The sequence below is a fragment of the Equus przewalskii genome, chromosome 15 (genome assembly GCF_037783145.1).
Source record: "Equus przewalskii isolate Varuska chromosome 15, EquPr2, whole genome shotgun sequence".
Lineage (NCBI taxonomy): Eukaryota > Metazoa > Chordata > Mammalia > Perissodactyla > Equidae > Equus > Equus przewalskii.
Window position 1 is genome coordinate 55268009 of NC_091845.1, and position 17375 is coordinate 55285383.

Below are 17375 nucleotides of genomic sequence, written 5' to 3' on the forward strand. Positions count from 1 at the left end.
ACTAACTGTGTTACTCAATAGATTTTTAAAGAATGGTACCTGCATACAAATTCCCACTATGTTTTCTCCTGAGGGTTGAAATATTGTCTGGTTGGAGGACAGGAGTGACTATTAAGTTATCACTTGATCATCTCCTCAGTAAGGTAACATTTGCTTTTGTTGGCATTGACTCATCCTCCGTGAGTCAGACCAACATCAAACTCAGCAATCGCTTATATTCAGAACAGAAATATTAGAGAGGGTACAGGAGAGAGGCAATGATGACTATGAAAGCACTAGAAAGTAGGACTTCAAAATGAAGATCAAGCTACAGGAGTGTCTTTATCTGATCAGGAGACATGGGAGAACAGGAAGACCTTTGAAAGAAGTAGCTAAATAGACTTCTTGGGAAATTAGAATTATGGGAGAAGAAAATAGTTAACAAATCTAGAATTCTTACCCTGAAGAAAAGCAGCGACTTGACAGATAATTTTTCATTTGCTTAACGGGTGATGCTAAGTTAGAGAGAAATGTAGATCGGCCAGGCTCCATTTTCACAAAGGATCAAATGAGGAGAACATCACCTTGTGCCGCAGTGTGACGGATTTAGGCCAACTCTTGGGATGTTTTCAGACCACAGAGGTTTTTAAGCATTGGATGAAGGAGGTGAATTAGAGTTTACTATTATTTGCAGAGAACTGTGCAGGAAAAGGATGAAAACACTCTCTGAAGTTTGAGGAAAAAGTAATGTTCTCTTTGTCTGAATTGATGGAATGTGTCCTGCTCAACGATCATAGGTGGGAAGAAAAGATATGATAGGTGTTCTTTCTTCTTGATCATTCTAGGTAGTTGGTGAAAGCAGAGGGTGGGAAGGGAGGCTTCCAAATGAAACCTAAGCTTTGTGCGTAATTGGGTTTCACATGTCTCTGGAAATATCTAGAAGTTTGGTTGGAAGGACCTCCAAAATTATATTTGCCTCTGGGAAATTAGGAGACACAGAGAGAGAGAGAGAAGTAGACAAATTTGGTTGATTAGCCAAAATTCGGTTAATGGAAATGAAGAAAAGATTCCATAAAAGGATGACAATTACCTCTTCTAACTGTTTCTAGGCCCAGGCCCCAAAGGACTTAAGTTTAGAAAAGTGAGATAACATGTATAGGGTTAGCGGGCACAGAAAGGCCAAAAATAAAGGCCTGAAAATTTATTTTCATTGAGATTCCTTTAAGAAGTTGGGCGTTTGGTAGGACTACCTTGAGATCCATATGCCTAACATGTCAGAAAATAGGGCAACACATGATCTCCATTTCTGCACAAAACAGTCCACAGCTTTAGCATCCTGAGGGATCTAGCACACACCACTTTGGCACATGGCCTGGCCCAGTGTCTTCAGATACCACAGGTATCTGGTGGAGGTAGGACCACCACTGAAGGTGGCAGTGCCAAGAGGGAGGTGACCACAGTGGGTAGCAGTAACAACCATGTCCAGGCTGCTCATCCAGCAGCTGACATCCTCACAGCTGATATTGAGGAAGGTCAGAACTCTTAAGGAAGCTCTTGTGAGACACTCTGGAAAATGTCCCAAATAATTGGAAAATTGCTGCCAATTTTATCAGGAGGTAGGATAAGAGTGAAATCAAAAGAGTTTAGATTACCCAATTTGTGCTCTGGGCTTTTGTGGCAGAAGAAACATTGGTTCATGTAAAGAAAAACAAATTCTACTAATGTCAACTGCATGGAATTTTAAGACAGAGATAATCCTGACCAGTTGCAATAGGGTCAGAGATACAATAGAGCCAGTATTCAAGGGGGAAGGAAATGGTTGGACTTGAGAAATAGTTTTTTGTTACAAATATTATCCACTATTTAACTATATTTATATATGTCAAACATTATGTTTTAATGCCTTCTCTTTTTTAACCCTCACAATAACATATAGCTAATTATTATTGTATCTTTCATGATCCTTTTAGCTATAATTATAGAAGACACAGCTAAAACGAGTGTAACAGTAAGGACAGTTGTTGTCTCTTATAACAGATGACTGAGAGATGGCAGATCACTGGAGGAAGGGAGGGGCCAAAGCTGGTGCACTGATTTACAAATATCATTAGGGATTCAGGGTCTTTTCATCTCTCCACTGTGTTGTCCTTTGTATATTTGCTTCTTTCTCAGCCTTGTCTGTCATAGTTACAAGATAGCTGCCGTCCTGGCATCACCACATAGGTACAATTACTGACAAAGAAAAGGAGAATTTCCTCCCTTGCATCTGAGCAGTCTCTAGGCAGGCTTTCCCTAAGATCCCACTGGATTTCACTGGATTGAATCGCATGTTCAGGTGTTAGGTGCAAAGAAAGTGGGAAAAGTTAATATTGGCATTTTCAATCTGTACTGTGGGAGCAAGGCTCTGCCAAAGACAGGAAATTGGAATGGCAATAAAATAGGCAGCAAAAAAACTTGCCCCACTTCACAGAGCTTATAAGTGGCTAAGCGGGGTCTAAAGTCCATGCTCTTTACAACCATGCTATAATGTACTCATTACAGAGAGTGAGTCTGGGATCCAATCATCTCCTGGAATATCTTGGGAATATAAGATGACCAAAGTATGGCCTGAGGCTCAGTTATGCCTACTGGAGTTTCTTCCGTTACTTTCTGCCACTCCAGCCCGGCATCAGCCAGGCAGAGAAGTCAGAGAGTGAGTTTGCTGCCTGCTCTAATTTCTCCTCCCAGCTTCCCATTTGACATTGAAATATCTCATTTCCTTTGAGTCACTGGAAAAGTCCATCATTGCCATTCTAAGAACACATTTTATATGATAAGTTCCTATCAAACATCAAGGAAGCCTCTTTGATTTTAATACTACTTTAAGTCTCTCAAAGGCTACAAGAAGGACATTTTGCTAAAGCACTAAAAACTTCAAAAACTATCAGAAGAATTTTCTTTGTGGTTGCCATTTCAGATTCCTGAAATCCTCATCATTGCACTTGAAGCCTCCCTTCAGTTTCCAAATGCTTCTTTTGAGCACTGATGATTTGCCAAGACATATCTGAGAGCTGAAAGAAAAAGAGATGGAAAATATGGTATCAGTGATATGGTGCGTATCATGGAGTCCTGAAGCATATTCCAAAATCCAGTCTGCATGTAATTAGCAGCATTGTACTCACCCCTCAACTTTCCCAACATTGCTATCATCACAGCGCTGAGCATACTGACACAGACTAATAACCAGGCGAATAAGGCTTCCAACTTAGTCTTTGGTGCCATAAACACCCTGGCCATGAAATAACATATTGATAATCGGTCAAAAGAATCAAATTTTTCTATTTTTTAACTGTCAGGCTGTATGTGCCATTTTAGCCCAGTCAAGAAAAGACACTCACATAGTAAAATGAGCATGTGAAGACTTTGGAGTCCAAAAGAAATTAGTTTCACTCACTGATAACTATATGATCTTGGACCTACCGCTTACCATCTCTGAGGATCAGTTTCCTCAGTTGATAACTGAAAACGCTTATGTACATTCACAGGATTTTGTAAGAATTTAAATAAAATAAATAAACAAGAAAATATGCTTTTACATTACAAGAACATAGTAAAATTTACTTCACTTTCCCCTTCCACTTTCCCCAGAACACTTTTCCTTCTCTAAAAATTCAACCATTCATTCATTCATTTATGATTCCTCATTCATTCATTCATTGGATATTTATTAAACACCTATTCTTGCCAGATTCAAGGCTAATCTATGGAAATGCCACTACAAATAACACATAGTCAGTGTATCAAAAGACATTTGGTATAGTCTGGGAACTGGATAAGTAAACCAGGGGTTGCAAATTAGCAATCAGGTTAATAGAGTTTTTTCTTTTTCCATAGACTCTGTTTTGTAACGTTTTAGATTTGAGTGCCTTTAGGAAGGCTATTTGACCTTCACTTAGCCATAAACCCACTCTTTTCTATGTTTTATACCCTGATTCATCTCCCATTTATTTTACTTTTCTGAACCCTAATGAGATTTGTGTGTGTAATCTGGATCTAGCCAATAATTATCATAGAGTGGAAAGAGTATTAATGGACACAGGTTCAACTTGTTAAAAGAATATCAAGATATTGTTGCCAGATTTAGAGTAAATAAAATAGTGGAAATAGTCCTAAATGTGTCTCATTGATGAGATCTGCTTTGGCGTCCTGACGTCTAGTCCTGATACTAATCGTACAGGAGAAGAAAGCAATCACCTTCTACCATCTCTATGAGAAACATCTACCTGTAGTATGAGCATACAAGAAAACTTGGCTTGAAATCCCATTTCAAGATGAATAATTCAGGTATAGAATTTTTTTGAATTATTTTAACAAGAAAATTCATTAACTGGAAAACAATTTTAAAATCAATTTAATAAAGGGCATTTCAACCATCCAATAGCTTTTGTTGGCATTTTAATTTCATTTTCTTTCTTCTGTCATATATTTTATTTGGGCAACATAGTGATTTTTTTTTAAGCCCTAAAACAGATCAGAATTGCCTGGGTGTGGGAAGAGATGGAATAGGAGTCCAAATGCAAGACCAAAATCCATCCCTATCCTGAGCACCAGTGAGTGTTGTCTGTTCTGGCTTAAATGTCAACGGCAACAGTTCTGGGTCTTGCAGCTGACTGGCACATCCAGGACAGTGACAGCAATGTCACAGATTCCCCATTTAGTAGTTCCCCATACTCAGCTGGAAGAATACTTGGGATGCAGGAATCCCCTGCATTTCCATACTTGCCAAACCATCTCTCTGCCTAGCTTTGCCTGCCTCCCCATGTCCACTTTTGCTCAGCCCCACATATGAGGATAGGTGCCACTTGGAGAAAGCAGGCCAGTCATCCATCATGTTCTATAAAAATTCTTGTCATTATGGGGTATTATCACTGGGTTTTGCTATATATATTTCATTTTCCTTTAAAAGTTAGGTAGGCCTTTGTATGCTTGTCTTCCTGACAAGACTACAAGGTTTCTGACATCAGGGACTCTGTCTTATGTCTCTTCTTCTCCAATGTATTAAATATAGCATTAAATATAATAGATAGTCAATGTTGGTTTATAAATCGATAAAGTTGATAAATGATAAACATAGAATTAACATGAGCAATCCTACATTTTAATTATAGCTTCATCCATGACTATCTTTATGAGCTGGGGAAGTCACTAAATGCCCAGATTCTTTGTTTAAAAAGTAGGGATCAAAAAACAGTAGGGGTCATAATGCCTACCCCATCTACCAGACAGGGCTGTTGAAAGATCAAATCAGACAGTTGATGTGAAAGCACAGTTACATTAATAACACTACAGAAATGTCATGTGGACTAATTATTCTAATAATTATTGACAAAAATGAATTTTTGTCAGACTTGGGGCAGAAAGTGAAGAGAGAATATCCTCTTTCACTGGGGCCATTCCATAGGCATGATGTTTATGCAATGGCTTCTGGGTGATTTGTACTTGTAGGGATAAATCATATAGATGGTCGCCACAGTGGGGTCAGCCCTTCAATATATGTTTTATTTTATTTTAAAATTTTAACGCTAAAATTATTCCTGGAGGGATTATCAATAGTAATACACAAATACCATCTGTGGCCCAGAGCCCAGATAGGCCAGGAGGGAAGAAAGCCTCATGGGACAGACAGAGGTGATGTGCCTGCAGGCAGGATTCCTCTGAGGATGAATGAGTGACTGTGAACATTTGCCCTGAAACTCCAACATGAGCCTCCTGCAGTTGTCTGCTCGTCTACTACTGAGCCTTGGTTCTCCTGAGTCTCTGAGGGTCCCACCTCCCACCAGCTCAAGAGGTTCCTTCCCCTCCCACTCACTCTCTATCACTCTTACTTGATCTCTTTCTCTCATATTCTTTCACTCTTTCCTGCCTTTGGGATCTAGGAGTAGAGAAGGTGTTGTTAGAGTATGGCACCTCGTGTCTTACTCTTTACTTTTGGATCCTTCTTAATAAGCTACCAGCTAAAACTTCTATACTAGGCGTATCAGTTTCCCAGGGCTGCCATGGCAAATTACCACAAACTGAGTAGCTTAAAACAACAGAGATTTATTCTCTTACAATTCTGGGAGCCAGAAGTCCAAAATCAAGGTGTCAGCAGGGCTGCACTCCCTCTGGGGCCCTGGTGGAGAATCTGTTCTTTGTCTCTGCTTCCGGTGGCTCCAGACATTCCTTGGCTTGTGGCTGCATAACTCCAAATTCTGCATCTGTCTTCAAAAGCCTTTTCTCTCTCTTTTTCTTCTTTACTTCTGGCTCTTAGGACACTTATTGGATTTAGAGGCCACTCAGTAATCCAAGAAGATTTCATCTTAAAATCTTTAACTTAATTATATCTGCAAAGACCCCTTTTCCAAATAAGGTCAGATTCATAGATTCCAGGGGTTAGGATGTAGACATATCTTCTGGGGGCCACCATTCAGCCCACTAGAATAGGCAAAGAACTTAAAAGTGGATTGGAATTTCTCAAAGCCAAGATAAGCCTGCTAATTCTGCTATTGCATGTAATAGATAAGGTGCTCTGAACATAAATATGGCAGAAAATTCCTAACTTTCTCTTAATGAGTATAGATAATCCTTTACCCAATCCCTTTGATGATCTTATTTAAGGGGTATTGTCAAAATCCAGACTATATTCCAAATACTTTCGGGACAATTAGAAGGATAGACCCTTGAGTCTTCATGATCCCCATTGACATTAATAAGCTATTTAAAGAAGACAGAAGATTCATTCACTAAAATGAATGCTATTACAGTGCAAGAAACAGGACTGTTTTTCTCTTTTCCAAAGTCCATTAAGTGGGCAGCATATTGCAGGCAGTAGGAAGGCTGAAAATCTTTATACTCAGGCTAACCGGAGCTCAGAGTCTTATGCTGCCAATTACTCAGTGTGGACCCCCAAGGCAAGTTATTAAACCTCCCTGAATCTCAATTTCCTTGACCATGAAAGTAACAATATTAATAGATAATATTTATAGAATGCACACTATGTGCCAGACACTATTTTAAATGTTTTCACATATGTTCATTCTAAATCTCCATAACAACATTACGAAGTAGTGGGGCAAACTCCTAGCTTCCCACCCAATATCTCTCCTTCATTCCTCCCCGGTAATAAAGTTTTAAATGGACTAATGGCCACCCAGACAGCGGCTATATTGCCTAGCCTCCTTTACAGAAATAGGTGGCCATGGGAATAAATTCCCTCCAAAGGAATTAAAGCTGAAGTGTTATGTGTAAACTCTGTCACTTCCCTAAGAGATAATCACTGGCTTTAGATTTTCACCAACATAGCAGTGACTCCACTTCCACAGTGTAGATAGGGACAATACTCAGTGGGATGGCAGAAGACCAAAGTGGAAGGATCTTTTGTCCATGGATGAACATGAGGAGCACGATTAGTCAGGATTGACCACATCAAGAATGTTATGAGAGGCAAATTAATATACATTGTATTTAAGTCATATTTTAGAATACTTTTTATAGCAGTTTAGCCTATATCCTAATTAATACAGGTGGGTGTTATTATTCTCATTTTGCAGATGAGAAATCAGGAGCACAGAGTAGCGAGGTGACTTGTCCAATGCTGTACAGCTGACAAGTGCCTTCCAGCCCAGCCATATGTCAAACACAGTCGGTCTGGCTCTCAAGTCATGTTCCTAACTTATCTGAAGTACTTCTCTAACAATACTTTAAATGTCTGTTGTCAGGATTAGATAAAATAATATAAATAAACCATCTAGTTTGCTGTCTTCCTCACCTATACTTCATAAATGTATTCATTCATTCATCCATCTGTTCAAAATGTTTGTAAGCAAATCCCACGGACTGAGCACTAGGGATGACTAAAAAACAGTCCATATTCTCAAGGAAGTTTGTTGTAGGGATATTAGATATGTAACAAATAAATCACAAAATAACATGTTATATGGAACATGTATCAAGTACTCCTATAACATAGAGCATAGTTGGGGAAATAATTCTTAAAGGAAGTTTTTCAGATAGACATGAGTGAGAAAGGGGATTTTAAGCAGAAAAATATGACCAGCTCATGAAAATATGAAAGCATGAAACAGCCTGGGGAGATTATGAAGATATAGAAATAACCCAGTAGAGCATGATGCACAAACTGTGTGTGTTGGGGGTGTGTGCGCGTGTGTGTGTGTGTGTAGTAGGGAGGGTTAGGAGATGAAGCTGGAGATGTAGGGAGGCAAGATCACGAAGGGCTTTGTATGCCATCCTAAATGGTTTGCACATTACCTTGTAAGTGATAAAGACCCACTAAAGATTTCCAGGTAAAGGAGATATGTTATCAGTCTTAGGCTGTACAGTAAGTCCTCTGGGTACAATTCGGAAGATGGCTCAGAGTACCATGAGACCAGAGACAAAGAGTTTGGTCCGTTGTGTAAAGAGGCCACAATTACCATATTTATTCTACTGCTGATGGGTATTTAGGTTGTTTCCTGATTGGGACTATTGCAAACAATGTTGCTATGAACACTCTTGTGCATAGAGTCTGTGGCTTGTGTGCATGATCACCAAATTTGCTAAATCCTGGAAATCCTTTTTCCAAAGTTGTTTGACCAATTTTCACTCCCACCTGCGGTATATGAAGACACCTATTATATAAGATGTTGCATGACTAAACACACATAAATTACAAGGGATTTTCATTGGATTGAATCAAATTTATAGACTACTTTTTGGATAATATCTTGTGGACAATCTCGGTTTTGTTTTATATTTATGTTAGAGGAAAAAAATATGTATATATGATAGGAGTACTTTTATTTCTATTGTTGAAATGAGCTTGAAAAAAGGAAGGAAAATAACCAGAAGTACTTAACCACGACAGGAAGAAAGCAGCAAGTTTTGATGAAGAAAGTGGAGAGGTTGAGACCGATGAAGCTATGAGTGCTGCTAATGCAGGAGAGAACAAAGGAAAGGGATCAAAGAACCCAAGACCAATCTGAAGACAAAAGTTCAAAGGGCACAGAGAGAGAGAAGAAGCAAGGATTCAAAATTGCTCCCCAAGCAAAGGGAGCATGAGAGAATGAAAATGGAACAAAATGGATGCGGAGGTCATGAGGTACAGATCTAGTGTTGAATGGAAGAGACATGAGTGTTACCCAGAAAGGTAGCCAGAGACAAGCACAGGAAATACAGGCAGAGAGAGCCATACATCATGAATGTGTGAAGGAGCATCAGAGCAGAAAATGCATCTTGACTGTTGATTCCACCACACACTGGCTGTTGCACAGCCCACTAAACCTTCTGCCCCGCCCTGTAGTTATTCATTTTCAGTATAAGGCTTAAACTTCATGACGATGACTGTGTCAACGAACAACTACTTGCTTTGTAGCTTTTACAAAATAACAACATTTTGGGTCCATTCAAAAAAAATGTTTAACAGCTTTGTGGAGATATACTTTGACATCATAAACTGCAGATATTTAACGTGTACAACTTGACAAATTTTGACACATGTTCACACCAATGAAACCATCAACACAATCAAGAAGAAGTGCAAGTTTCCCCGTTCTTCTTTGTAATCTTTCCCTTTCGGCCCTTCTTGCCTCCTCCCCAGCACAGGCAAGCACTGGTTTGCCTTCTGTTACTATAGAATAGTTGACATTTCCTAGAGTTTTATATAAATGGGATCCTACAGTATGTACTTTTTTGAGTCTGGCTATTTTCACTCAATATAGAGATTCATCCTTGTTAAGTATCACCATTCATTCCTTTTTATTGATTGGTTCTAGTATGTTATATAGATATGCCATAATTTGTTTATCCACTCACCTGTTGGTGAATATTTGGGGAATTTCCAGTTTGGAGCTATTGCAAATAAAGTTGCTATGAACATTTGTGTACAAATGTGGACATAGACTTTCATTTCTTATGGATAAATACCTAACAGTGGAAAGAGTGGGTTATTTGGTAGGTGTATGTTTAACTTTTTAAGAAACTTCCAAATTGTTTTCCAAAATGATTGTACCATTTTACATTCTTACCAACAATATATGAGAGTTCCAGTTGTTCCACATAGTCACTAACACTTAGTAGATCCATCTTTTTAATTTTAGACATTTTGATAGTTGTGTGATATCTAATATGGTCTTACTTGCATTTTCCTATTGAGAAATGGTGTTGAGCACATTTTTATATATTTATATATGTTTGTATATTGGTGAAGTGTCTATTCAAACTGTCCATTTTCTATTAGGCTGTTTGGTTTTTTAATTGGTAATTTTTGACAGATATTTATGTTCCGGATACAAACCCATTGCTAGATATGTGATTTGTCAATATACTTTCTCAGTATGCAGCTTTTCTTTCATTACTTAATAGAGTTTTTTGAGTAGAAATTCTTAATTTTGATGAAGTCCAATTTATCTTTTTAAATAGATCATGCTTTTGGTTTTGTGTCTAAGAAATCTTTGCCTAATCCAAGGTCACAACGTCTTTCTTCTCCTATGTTTTCTTCTGAAAGTTTTATAGTTTTAAGTTTTATTTCTATTCCTATAAGCCATTTTGAGTTAATTTCTGTATTTGGAGCAAGGTATCTATGATTCTGTGACCAATTACAATGTATAGGTGTTTTTCTACACACCACCAAGCACTTCTGACACCAGCTGAGAGTCCTACAATTCAACTGGATTTTGACACTATCTACCCAGAGATAGCAGGAGATGTAGAATTGAAATTTCCAACCCCTTAATCACATGGTTGGTCCACTAGCAACCAGCCGCCATCCTTAGGTAAGATCCAAAGGTCACCTCTTTAACATAACACAGGAAATCTGTGCCAGGAACAGGACAAAAACCAAATACATATTTCTTATTATAAATCACAATATCACAGTACCAAACAAGTTTGTTTGTTTGGTTTTTTGCTGATGGATATCCAGTTATTCCAGCACCATTTGTTGAAAATATTATGCTTTCTCCACTGACTTGCCTTTGCTACTGAAGTCAGCTACCTGAGGGTTACTGCAAATATTTAATAAGAACATGATTACCTTTTTACCTTATTCCCAACACAGACATAGATGAAAAGAAGTTAATCTTGTCAATTTACTGTTTTGTTCTTTAACCAGAGGGATGATTTGAGGGTCACAAGGATTACGAGCTTGTTTTGCAGAAGAAAAAGAATGCCTTCAAGGATTACCAGGTAACAAGCACCCAGCTGCCATTTACACCCAGAAGTCAGATTGCCCGGGGGCTTATCAGAAGTGAAAGAAGCATGGATTACCCTTTTTTTTCTCTGAAACTCCTCCTGCCAAGCTCCTTAGCTCTATAAAACCTTCTGCTTTCTTCTCTTGCTAAGGTGGATTTGAGAGAACCTATCCTCCCACCTCCTCATTTTGGCCAGTTCCAATAAGCCTTTCTCCATCTCCAAGCTGAGTGATTGGTTTACTGAGAATTGAGCAGACAAACTTGAGATTAAGAGGTTCAATATCATAACTTTGATGAAAATCAATTAATGATATATATGTAGGTCTATTTCTGGACTCCCATTCATTTGTTTGTCAGTGTGGACACAAATATGACACTGTATTGATTACTATAGCTATATATATAAAATAAGTCTTGAAGTCAGGTAGTATCAGTTCTCCAAATTTATTTTGTTCAAGGTTTTAATTATTATTATTATTATGCTATTCCAGATCCTTTATATTTTCACATGACTTTTAGAATCAGCTTGTAAATTTCTACAAAAAAGTGCTTATTATGATTTTGATTGGAAATGAGTTAGGTCTATAGATCAATTTGGAGAATTAACATCTTAAAGATAATGAGTCTTTTTATCCATGAACATGGTATATCTCTCTATTTATTTTAGTCTTCCTTAATTTCTCTTAACAATTTTTTTTATAGTTTTCGATGCACAGGTGTTGCATATTTTTATCAAATTTATTCCCAAGTATTTCGTATTTTGGTGTTATTGTAATGATAGTTTTTTATTCCAATATCCAATTGTTTGTTGTTAGTATACAGAAATGCAGCTGATTATTTACATTGATATTAAACTCTGCAATATCAAAAACTCATTTGTTAGTTTTTGTAGTGATTTTGTAGATTCCATTAAATTTTCTACATGGATGATCATGCTATCTTGCAAATAAGACAGTGTTACTTCTTTTTTCCAATCTGGGTGCCTTTTATTTTTCCTCCTCTTCCTTCTCCCTTTTGTCCACTGGCTAGAGATTCCAGTACAATGTTGAATAGAAGTGGTGACAGCAGGCATCTTTTCCTTGTTTCTGATTTTTAGAGAGAACACCTTCAGTCTTTTACTATTTAGAATGATGTTACCTATAGGGTTTTTTAAATATATCAGGTTGAGGAATGTCTCTTCTATTCCTAGTGTACTGTGGATTTTTTCAATAATGGATTTTGTCAAATACATTTTGTGTATCTAATGAGATGGTCATATGTTTTTCTTTTATATGGATAATATGGTGAATTACTTTCAAGTGTTAAATCAAGCTTACATTCCTGGGATCAATCACATTTAGTCGTTGTAAAATGGAGAACAGTCCACAGACCACCCTCAATTCTGACATCAATTGTAGATTTGGGGATCCTCCAGACCACCTTCAGTTTTAATAATTTGCTAGAACAACTGACAGAACTCACTGAAAGCTGTTATTCTCATGATTGTTGTTTATTAAGAGGAAAGGATGTAGATTAAAATCAGCCAAGGGAAGAGACACACAAGGCAGAGTGGAGGAAAGTTTCAAGGATGGACCTTCTACTCATCCTCTCCTAGTAGAGTCATAAAAAGCACTACTCTCTCAGCAATGATGTGTAACAATATTCTTGGAGTATTGCTAACTGGTGAAGCTCACTCAAGCCTTGATGTCCAGAGTCTTTATTGGGACTCTGTCACAAAGACATGGTCAACTGCCCACATGGTTAACCTTAGTTTCCAGCTTCTCCAGACATTGAACTAACACCACATAACCAAAAGCCTCCACCTCAGATCATGTTGTCAGATTGTTTTGCATGGCTTACAACCCTCAAGTAAACAAAGACACTTTATCAAGTAGTAAATTCCAAGGGCTTAGAGATTATCTCCTAGGAATCAAGGGTAAAACCCCAACCTCCCTTTGGGCAAGGATAAGTTCTTTCCTACAGAGTCATGATATATTACATCTTTTATATTGCTAAATTTGATTTGCAAAATTGTTGCTAACAATCACTGTATCTATGATAACTAGGGTTATTTGTCTATATTTTTCTTTTCTTGTAGTATCTTTGCCTAATTTAGATATCAGAGTAATATTGCTGCCTCACAAAGTTAGTTGGAAAGAATTCTCAACTCCCCAATTTTCTGGAGGAATTTGTGTACTATTAATACTATTCTTCCTTAAATGTTTGGAAAGATTCTCTGGTAAGGCCATCTGGGCCAGGGATTTTCTTTGTGGGAAGATTTTTAAATACAAATTCAATTCTATAATGGATATAGGGCTATTTAAATTATTTATTTCTTCTTAAGTGAGTTTTGGTAGTTTGCGTCTTTTGAGGAATTTGTTCATTTCATCTAAGTTGTTAAATGTCTTGTCATAAAGTTTCCCATAATATTCTTTTATTATCCTTTTTAATAGTTGTAGAATCTATAGAGTAATTTTACCCCTCTCATTTCTGATACTGGTAAGTTGTGTTTCTTTTCTTTTTTTCCTATAATCTGTTTGGCCAGAATTTTATCAATGTTTTCAGAGAACCTGCTTTTGGTTTCATTGATTTACTTTATTATTTTTCTGTTTTCTATTTCAGTACTATATTCCCTGCTCTTTATTATTTCCTTTCTTCTCCTGACTTTATTTTTTTACATTTAATTTATTTTATTAAAATAACATAACTGAGGAACCATTGGATAACTGTATTGTTGTCAGGCACAATAAAAACAAAATTAAAATCATCAAGAAAACCTGTATTCCTGGCTTTCTTGTATACACATGATGTGACCGTAGAAAGACAAGGCTAGCCTAGTGGCCCCACCCCATAGGGGCAGCTCCTGAAAGACTAATAAATTCAGCATGATGGAAGACTGCTCCCTGAGAGGGCGGAGACTGGGAGGGGCAGGTCGAGTGCCTCTTCTGGAAAACCATCTCAATGCATTGGAGACCTCCAAGAAAAGGAAGTGTCCCCAAAGTCAAGTTCCATAGTACCAAAGCAGGCTCCTTCAGGCGGCCACGATCTCGACAGTCCTGGGCTGTTTGGTGCATTATGTGCAAAACTACCTGTTTGGCGCCACACCACTATCTCTGAAGAAAAGTCCTTCCTGTGACAAGCATTCCTCATAGGAGCTGATTTCCTAAATCCACGTGTCCCATCGTCAGGGCTGGTTTACTTACTTCATTTCCCCTCCGAGTGCTTTCTCTTGCTCTAAAAATACTCATTTAACCAATAGCTGGGGCCCCAGATCATGTATTGCCATCAGCAGCCACTGGTGCATCTGGAGAAGGCTCGGCTCTTGAGCGTGGGGGATGCAGGGAGGGAGCAGGACAAACCAGCATTACAAATGGCTTCCTTCTCCCAGAGCCAGAAAGGGTAGAAAAGAAGGCAACATGAAGTTAAGGCCCTGTGAGTAGTCTAGAAGGTCCTTATCAGCAGCTTCTCTGAAATAAGATCTCTGTCCCCATAGAAAGGGAGCAGAAATGTGCCTGCTGACTTCCCTTCCTCCTCTGGTGGCCTGAGTGCAGGTGCGAAGTCAGCTAGAAGACAGGTAGTCTAGGGGACGTGGTCAACGTGCAGGCATTGATGTCCTTGGTGTGGGCCGCCCGATGCAGGGATGGCTCAGAAGCACTCCGGTTGATTTTCGGTAGAGAGTGTTGGAGCAACTCGATGGAAGATAAGATCTGGGGAAAAAGAGGCCTCTCCTCCTTAACTTTCTTCACGCAGTCAGCCACAAGCCTCTTCACTGCTTTGGGGCAGTTCTTGTATAGCTTACTAAGGTCTGGGGAGGCATACCCTCGGCCCACCATGAAGAGGATCTGATCTCGGTTGTTGATGTGGGAGTAAGGCAGTTCCCCTGTCATGAGCTCATACAGTACAATGCCATAGGAGTAGACATTGGACTGGAAGCTGAATGGGTTATTATCCTGCATTCGGATCACCTCTGGGGCCATCCACAGGACAGAGCCAGTGGGGTTGTTCAACCTGCTGAGAACCACTCCAGGGCGACTTGACTGTTGCCAAACCAAAGTCTCCAATTTTCACCGTCAGGCCTTCGTGGAGAAATATATTGTTGGACTTCATATCTCTGTGGATGATGTTTTTTGCATGCAAATAGTCCATTCCCTGAGCTGTCTGCTGGGCGATGTCAATCAACTGGAACATCTGGAACTTGGTCTCCTGGACATGCAAGTGTTTGTAGAGGCTGCTGCCCTCACACCACTGGGTCACAATTGCCAGGTTATCCTTTGTCATGTACCCCATGAAGAGCAGGACGTTCACGTGCCGTGTTTTACGCAGGACAGCCACCTTGTTCCTGAATGCCTGGAAGTGCTCTGATGTGGGGTCAACAACCTTTAAGATTTTCACTGCAACGTCTCCGTGCCATTTGCCCTTATACACAGTTCCAAAGAAGCCTGACCCAATCCGAGTGGAGAGCATCACTTCACTGGCTTCTATTTCCCAGTAACAGTTTGAATCTCTCTGTCCACGAGGTCTAATTTTGTTTTTCTCCTGGGTCCCAGATCCTGGTGCCCGCTCTCTCTGTGCTGGCACAGGGGTTTTAGGCTGTGACCAGCCCATTGGGCTTAGATTGTTGGGGCTACTGGACAAGGCTGAAGGTGAAGCTGATTCACTGTGACTTCGAATTGCATCCTCAATCATCCTGCTGTCCACATGCAGGGTGGTGCTGACCATGTGGACATTAGGTGTGGACGTTGACCTCTGCCTCTGGGAGAGGGAACCTTCAGAGGAGGGACTGGAGTTGTTGAGTGTGAAGGCGTGGGGCGTGGAGTATCTGTGCTGGGAACTAACAGGCATCCGGGAAACAGACTCTCGCATCCGACGCATTGTCAAGGAAGGCAGTGCTGGGATTCCACTATCACCAAAAGTGGAATTTGGAAACAATAAGAGTTGTCTGATATTACTCCAGTCCACACACATAGTAGGTACTTTGGTGCTACAGTGCTCATGAAATTTGTAGCCACAAGTCTGACATCGAAATCCATTTAGCAAGAACTTCTGACAGATGTCACAAGAGGCAAGCTTCAGAAAGGTCTTCCGAGCAAAGCTGTGTGTTGTGAGAGGAACATGATCCAGGAAATCTACTTGAAGTTCTTCTCCAATCAATGAGGCAGCATCAGTATTCCAATCTAAACGTACTTTTTTTTACCTTTGTGTTCGTGGAGAAGTCTGAACACTGCACAGCACTCCGGTTGCAGGCCCCTCACCTTGAGTGCTTTCATAAGGCAGTCATGCAAGCTCACTCCATTTCGCACACTGACCACCGTTCTTTGCTTATTTGGCAAGAAAACACAGATAGTGTTGCTTGTCTTAGAAGAGTCCGTAAGTTTGCCATCATCTGACGCCCGACGCTGATAGCCAAACTGCTGAACTATTGTAGGGCAGATACAGCTGGGGCCATCAAACACCGCGTCTTTGAATCCAAAACCACTGCTGATCGTCTTCCAGGCCCCCTGTATGTGCTCCATTGATGCAGCTTACAAATACTTAAACCTGAGGGAGCCGGGCCGCCTCCGTGTCCCGTCGTCCGGCTGCGGCGTCTAGGCCGCTCCTCTTCCCCGCGGCGGGTGAGGGAGTGGGAGGCGGTCACATTCGGCGCGTCCCCAGCCCAGGGGACGGGGCCCCGGGCAGCCCCCGCATCGCTGCACTCGCGCTCCGCGCCTCAGGGCACACGCCCTAAAGCCCGGCCAGCTGGCCCTCTTCGGGGCCCAAAGAGAGCGGCAGGGCGGCCTTCCAGTCCGCTCGCTCTCGTCTTACTCCCGCCATCTAAGATGGCCGCCCAGCGCCCGCGGTGAAGAGACTCTCAGGCGGCCAAGGCAGGCGAGCGCTCCACTCGGTGCTCCTCCTCCTTACTTTAAATCTAATCTGTTTTTATTTTTCCAGTTTCTTAAGGTAGAAGATGATGTGATTGATTTGAGATTTTCTTCTTTTCAAATATAGGCTTTTAGTGCCGTAAATTTCTTTCAGTTACTGCCTTCACTGCAGCCCACAAATTTTGAAATGCCTTATTTTCATTTTCGTTCAGTTCATTTATCTTATAAGTTCCTTTTTGATTCCCTATTTGACCTATGGGTTACTTAGAAATTTGTTATTTAGTTTCAAGATATTTGAGGATTTTCCAGAGATTATCCATAGTTAATTTTTAACTTAATTCTATTGTAGTCAAAA

At 39.9% G+C, this 17375-nt stretch overlaps 1 pseudogene; it reads right to left on the reverse strand.

The window, feature by feature from the left end:
• Window positions 1-13852: 13852 nt before the first annotated feature.
• LOC103565752 (RAF proto-oncogene serine/threonine-protein kinase pseudogene) lies at window positions 13853-16940 on the reverse strand (annotated as a pseudogene).
• Window positions 16941-17375: the final 435 nt, after the last annotated feature.